This window comes from Alosa pseudoharengus, unplaced genomic scaffold (genome assembly GCF_046254945.1).
Source record: "Alosa pseudoharengus isolate Yale_2024_CS ecotype anadromous, Long Island Sound unplaced genomic scaffold, YU_APseudo_1.1 YU_APseudo_1.1_scf_22, whole genome shotgun sequence".
Taxonomy (NCBI): domain Eukaryota; kingdom Metazoa; phylum Chordata; class Actinopteri; order Clupeiformes; family Clupeidae; genus Alosa; species Alosa pseudoharengus.
In genome coordinates, this window is record NW_027468680.1 from 28,587,711 (window position 1) to 28,594,063 (window position 6,353).

Consider the following 6,353-nt stretch of genomic DNA (forward strand, 5'->3'; position numbering starts at 1 on the left):
ATTGTACTGCAAAGTACTGTACTTTACTACAGAAATGCAGTATTTTGGACATGAAAATACTATACTGCACTATACTGCCTACTGTGGTATAACTGAACTGTACTTGAAAAAACTGCAGTTATTTTTTGCAAGGGGATATGTACAGCAAGCATCAAAAGCAAACAGCCCAGACACTGAAACTGGGCATTTATTGCTGTGTGAAGGTGATTCACACACAATTATGTTTCTTTCTCCTAGTCCTTTATAGGGAAAACCACTATATTTGGTAACTTCCATAGACATCCAAAATGGGGTGGGATGATTGAGATAACCTGTCTATGATGCATCCTAAACACCTCATCTCAATCGCAAAATTAAACAATATTTCTATCGGGCGCCTACCATGGACTAGGCTGGGTGAACTCAGCCTGATCTGCCGGCGATTTCTTTTTCGATTTCTTAAAAGATTGAGCTTGGTCTGGTGAAAGCTAGACTAACCATGGACCTCATAGTTGAAAAATGCAAGGGAACATGAATCATCCTATTATTTGCACGAACAATAACGGACGGTAGCTCTTCAACTTTAAAATGTGTATGAACAGTCTAGCAACGCATTTCATGAAGGCCCTTTTGGACATGTCAGTTATTTGCACCACTGGGTAAAACTGCATTTTTTTTTGTTTTAGACTACTGGTATTTAATTTGTGCATTGACAATAAAGCTGAATATCATATGAACTAGATGACTAAACTTATGCATATGTAGAAGAAGAAACATTCACAAAAATCCATGACATGACCTCTCTTCTTGAACTGACAGGGATTGTTTTGTTTAATAATAAATAAATAAATACATTATGCTGCTACCTCCTGCTTTTCCCAAATACAATAGCCTACAGGTGTACCTTTCATCAGTCCAGTTGCAATGGATGGACTGTGATGAACTGCCCTACTTGTGATTGTTTAGAGATTTTAAAAGTTGTATAACAATGCTACACATTTTTTGGCAGGTGCTACAAATCTATTCACCTTTGCAGCGCCAGTAGGCTACTTTGTGTGCACACACATTCCAAACAAGCATACACAAAAGTTTCAAGAGTGGGGGATGGAGTAGAAGATGAAGACAAATGCATTAATATGATTTATTTTCGCGGAATGGATGTACAGGACTGAGCGGCGGTCATATTTTGTACCGCTATGCGGTACATCTAGTTTTATTTTCACACTACACTAGGAAAACAGTAACGGTATTGGTTTATTAAACATATAACATATAACTAAACATTGTATAGTGGGTCATGCATATGCACACAGAAAGACTCCAAACACACCAGAGAAGAAGAGAAGTTCAAAGTAAGAGTCATGATGCAATTATTTGAATTGTGTGTGCTTCAAATTAAATTACAGGCTACCATTTTGATGCGAATACATTCGCCTGATTTTAATGAAGTTGCACAGGCTTTAGTCTGTGCATCGACTGCAGTGCTGTTGCCTCAGTCAGTGTTCTCTGGAAGAATCACAGACATCTAAATCAGAGCCATCAGTGGGTGTGCATTTAAATAAGGCCTATGCATTATTGAATGCTATCACTCTCCCTTCCATTGGCTTGCACAAGCAGAATCTAAGCAAGCCCTTCCTCAACGCTCTCAGAACATCATCTGCCAACCAACAACCAACAGCACAGTGACCTATTTTGAAATAGTTCTCCACTTCCACATAAACACATAAACTTTAAAAACAGTCACCTTTGTTTGTTTTCCCATAAGGGACATGACCAGAAATGCTCTCAACTTCACTAAACACTTCAAGCATTAAAACTCCATTCTAACGTCCTCTTTAACAAGGACCACATTCTTCTAAGTACTTTTACTACATCAATCATAATTTCAATATGCACTCAGTTAGTTGTGCAAGCCCATCAAAACATATCTCCCATGCTGACATCATGTAGACAACTAAAAAGAGATGAACAAAAACGTCTCACTCTGACAAGTAAGAGGTAATTGCCTGTGAACGGCAACTGATGTGCAGTTCAAGTTAATTAAGACTGGGTCAAATTAATTAAGACTGGGAGATGAGGACATTCTTTTTTGAGCAACAATCTGATAACAACTGAATTAGCTGAATCTCCTCTTTTAAGTTCAAGACAGTAGTAAGTAATTCTCAACACAGTTAAGTTCCACAATGCAAGAACTGTAAGAACTGTCACATACTGACTTCATCTTTTGTGCTACATTGATTCCTCTCGTTTCTTGGAAGAGAATACAATGTGGGTAATCTGTTGTCAAAGATCACTGAAAGACTGTGTGCTGCTCTTGTTCAAAAGCATTAATCTGGGGCAAATGCAGTTGTATTTTGTCCTCTTTTATTTCAGCCTATCTACAGACAATCTGAACTGATGATAATCTCCCTTCCCTTTAATCACCTTTTACAACAAATTAACATATGTCTTCATCAGTAGCCTTCCCCGTGCATTTCTTTTCAAACTCCACATTCAACCATGACAAGAACCTAAATTGTGTGATGCTTCATCATACTACAAAAGCCCCATTTAAATGATACAAACTGCCTTTTCATAATAGTCTTGGTAATAAACTTGTTTCTCATTTACGGTGTCTCAGTGTAATTCAGACATGCTAAAAACATTTAACTCTGATCATATAAATTACAACAGATCCATACAACTCTTTAAAGAGCTTGGTATTAAGCACTGCTTGAATTGCTGTTCTTATAACTAAAACATAATTATTTTTTGCCCAGTGGACCATTTTGATAACATGGTCACATTCCCGTACTTTTCAAACCAATTAAACTGGCAATGGACATTTAATTTTCCATTAAATTGGCTGAGTTGCATTTGACCCACAATCTCTCATCTCATAAAACAGAATATCTTACTGGAGTTTTAAGCAGAATCCAAATCTTCTTTTATAAAAACCTATGCAAACAAAAAACTACTCAAGGAAGATCATATACTCATCCAATGAAATCTGCTGTGGTGCTGGTGCATCTGGCTACACCTGTACCACATTCCAAGTGCCCACGGGAACCTGGGTTGAAGTCCAACCAGGGTAATTTCACAATCGCACCCCATCTCTCTCTCTCCCATGCTCTCCCTGTCAGCTTCTTCACTGACCTATAACCCACAGTAAGTTAACAGTAACTTAACTATTACTAATAGTGTACTGATATTTTAGGCCAATACAATTACACAACATGACACTGAAAACCTAATGTATGCCTCAGCAATGTATTTTATTAAAAGTAAAACAAAATAGGCCTACAAGGTCCAAACTATGATTAGATCAAATATAGCAATACAAAGTAACAACTGTCATTACACATAAATTACATATTTCATCAACTATGCTTATTAAATTGCTGGCATGCCTTGTGGCGAAATGAAACATTATATCCCTTCATCCTTGTCTCCATAAAGAAAAACATGTTCATGTTCATTGAACAATTTGAATGGCATGCCGATGACCCATGTACCACTTGCTGCCTTCCCTTTCGTGATACTGTTCATTCAAGAGTTTTACTGTGTCTGGTGGAATGGTTCCATTTCATTTGTATGATGGGTGCAGGTTATTTGTATGGGTGAACAGGCACTCATGCAGATTGCTATGGCCTCTGTGCTGGTCCAAGGCGTGAGTTCAACTCATATCAATATACAAGAGGGGACACCTTTAACAGCCAGATGACCGAGAGACCTTGACAGATTCCATAGGCTATTATATCCACTCCAGGGATCTTGCCGGTCAATGAACATTGCTTTAGGCAATCTCTGACAGGTCTAGTAGCCTACTGTTTAGACATAGGTAGTGACCACTGATTAAACTCAGAATTACCACAATAAAAGGTAAACTGATTGTTACAATCAAGTATAGGACACTCATTTATTATGACCGCCGCTAGCGAAGCTAGTGATTGTCAAAGTTTTTTTTATTCTTTTTTTTTTTTTCCTGTCATCTACTTCCTGAAATTTTGGTCAACGATACCCGGGACACCGAAACACCGGGGCACATGAAATTTGGTGGGTATGTAGCCCCACTAGACTTTTACGGAAAAATTTTGTTTGGTCCCTGGGGGCCACTCCGCCCCTCCGCTGGGCCCCCCGAAACCCAAAAATGCAGTTTTTCCTAAATAACTACCTGAACCGTGGCACCGAGGATGAAGAAATTTGTATGGTATGTTGGTCTCAAGGGCCCACATCAACTTAGCCCATAATCACTAATTTGTTATTTGCATAATAAATAAATCTGAGAATGTTTATCGGACATGCTTGGTTTTTACTGCAGGTACGTTAATCTAAAGTTGTATCAATAGCCTACAACCTAAATAATGTTAGGCCTACCGTTGGTTGAGTGATGGAGGCCAATTTCATTATTAGCCATAGCCTAAAGGAGCTAAGTGAGTTACAGGCTGGGACATTTCTGCTTGCTAAATAGGTTTTTCTGCTGTTGATTCGCTCACGGTCCTTGGTGGCCCTGTCAGTGCTTTGTAAAATGTTGCATTAAGACCACAATTCCCATTCCCAAACAATCCTCTGTTTTCAAAGGTGTTTCAGTAACGTTAAGGAAGAGCATGGCTCAAAGTAAAGTAATAGGGCTGAGACGACGTAATTGACTAGCCTACATTAATTCGTCAAAGTGAATCATTTGTGTCAACTCGTCACAACGTAGATTTATTAACGCACCAGTGATGATCTAGGGCTACATCTCCATTTAAAGCAATGTTTTAGAGCGCACTTTGAGAGATGTATCCAGGGCAGGGCTGTTGCACGTGCTACAAAAATAATTCTGTGCGATGGATGATTTACCAACTGATACAGTTTTGCCTATGGCTATACATGCGTGAGACTGAGACGCTTGTTTGTTTGAAGTGCTTGTTTAGGGTGTGAGAGGTGAATCGATGTGCTTTGATTCCAGCTTGGTAGTTGTAGTCTATGCGATTAAAAAGCACGTGTGTGTGGGAAGTATCCAAACAATGATATAACACTTTCATTATGGCTGCTTTAGCCACAGACCTTCAGCTACTGTACATTGGGTCCCATTTAGAAGTGGCCACTTCATTCGCGCTTTCTGTGATTCACGCAGCTGGGTGAAATGTATTACATTAATGTATTAATGTACTACAAATCTATTCGCAGCGCCAGTAGGCTACCTGCTGTGCGGCTCGCACACACACACACACAGGCATGCCAAACAAGCATACACAAAAGTTTCAAGAGTGGGGGATGGAGTAGAAGATGGATACAAATTGATTAGTGTGATTTATGTTCGCGGAACAGATGTACAGGACTGAGCGGCGGTCATATTTTGTACCACTATGCGGTACATCTAGTTTTTTATTAAAACACAGACTAGCCGATAGTCCACTCATACAGCAACTTTTAAAATCACATAGCCACACACTGACCAAAGGCCTATCATAACCACAGAAAAGATACTTTTGCTGCCTCTGCCTTGTCCAGTGTGGACATGTGTCACACAGAATATTTGGATTTTCTTTAACAGAGTGTCTATTTACACCCCTGGTATGAATAGCCTTGGCCACACAGCTGAGCTATTCATACCCTGTGACATAACAACAAAAAGACGTTGCTCACATGCACAAAAAACATGGCGGACATTCGTTTTTAATCAGCAGAAAGTGAAGAATTCTGAAAGGTTTCGGCACTATATCTCTTCAGATAGAAGTTTTAGACTGAAAAGTTGTGTTTTATTTTCATAATCTTGGTTCAGTGAACCAGGGCCGTAGTCACCAAAGACATTGAGGGGGACGTGTCCCCCCCAATATTCAAATATGACCAAAATGTCCCCCCCAATATACGGACAAAATATAATAAAGAAAACGCTATACTGCAGGAAACCAACAATCACCACAATCTGAAATGTAGTCAAACGTAAATAACGCACACATTTGTGACCTATGGTTCCAGAGAGAGTAGCCTACACCCCTGAGTGGTTTGTCCTGGTGGTTTTTCGTTTTTCGTTAGATAGATAGATAGATAGATAGATAGATAGATACTTTATTGATCCCCAAGGGGAAATTTAAGGGTCAAGGGTTAGTGGCGTGCGCTATCAAAAGCTTCCATTTACTGTACCATAGGGCAGGCTACTATGGTGCGGTAGGGCTGTCAACAATATCGCTAAAGCTACGGTCCAATTCTCACAAATCTTGTTGGAAAGGTGTAGCACAGGCTAAGGAAAGCCCATTATTTTTTTTCGGAGCCGATAAGACTCAAAGGGAACTTTGAAGCATGTTCCATATTGTAGGCTATTTTCCTCGCAATGATGGCGAAAATTAAACGTAGTGCCCATTTATTTTAAATGATAAATTTGTGCGTGCATGTGTCACTGATTTCTTTCA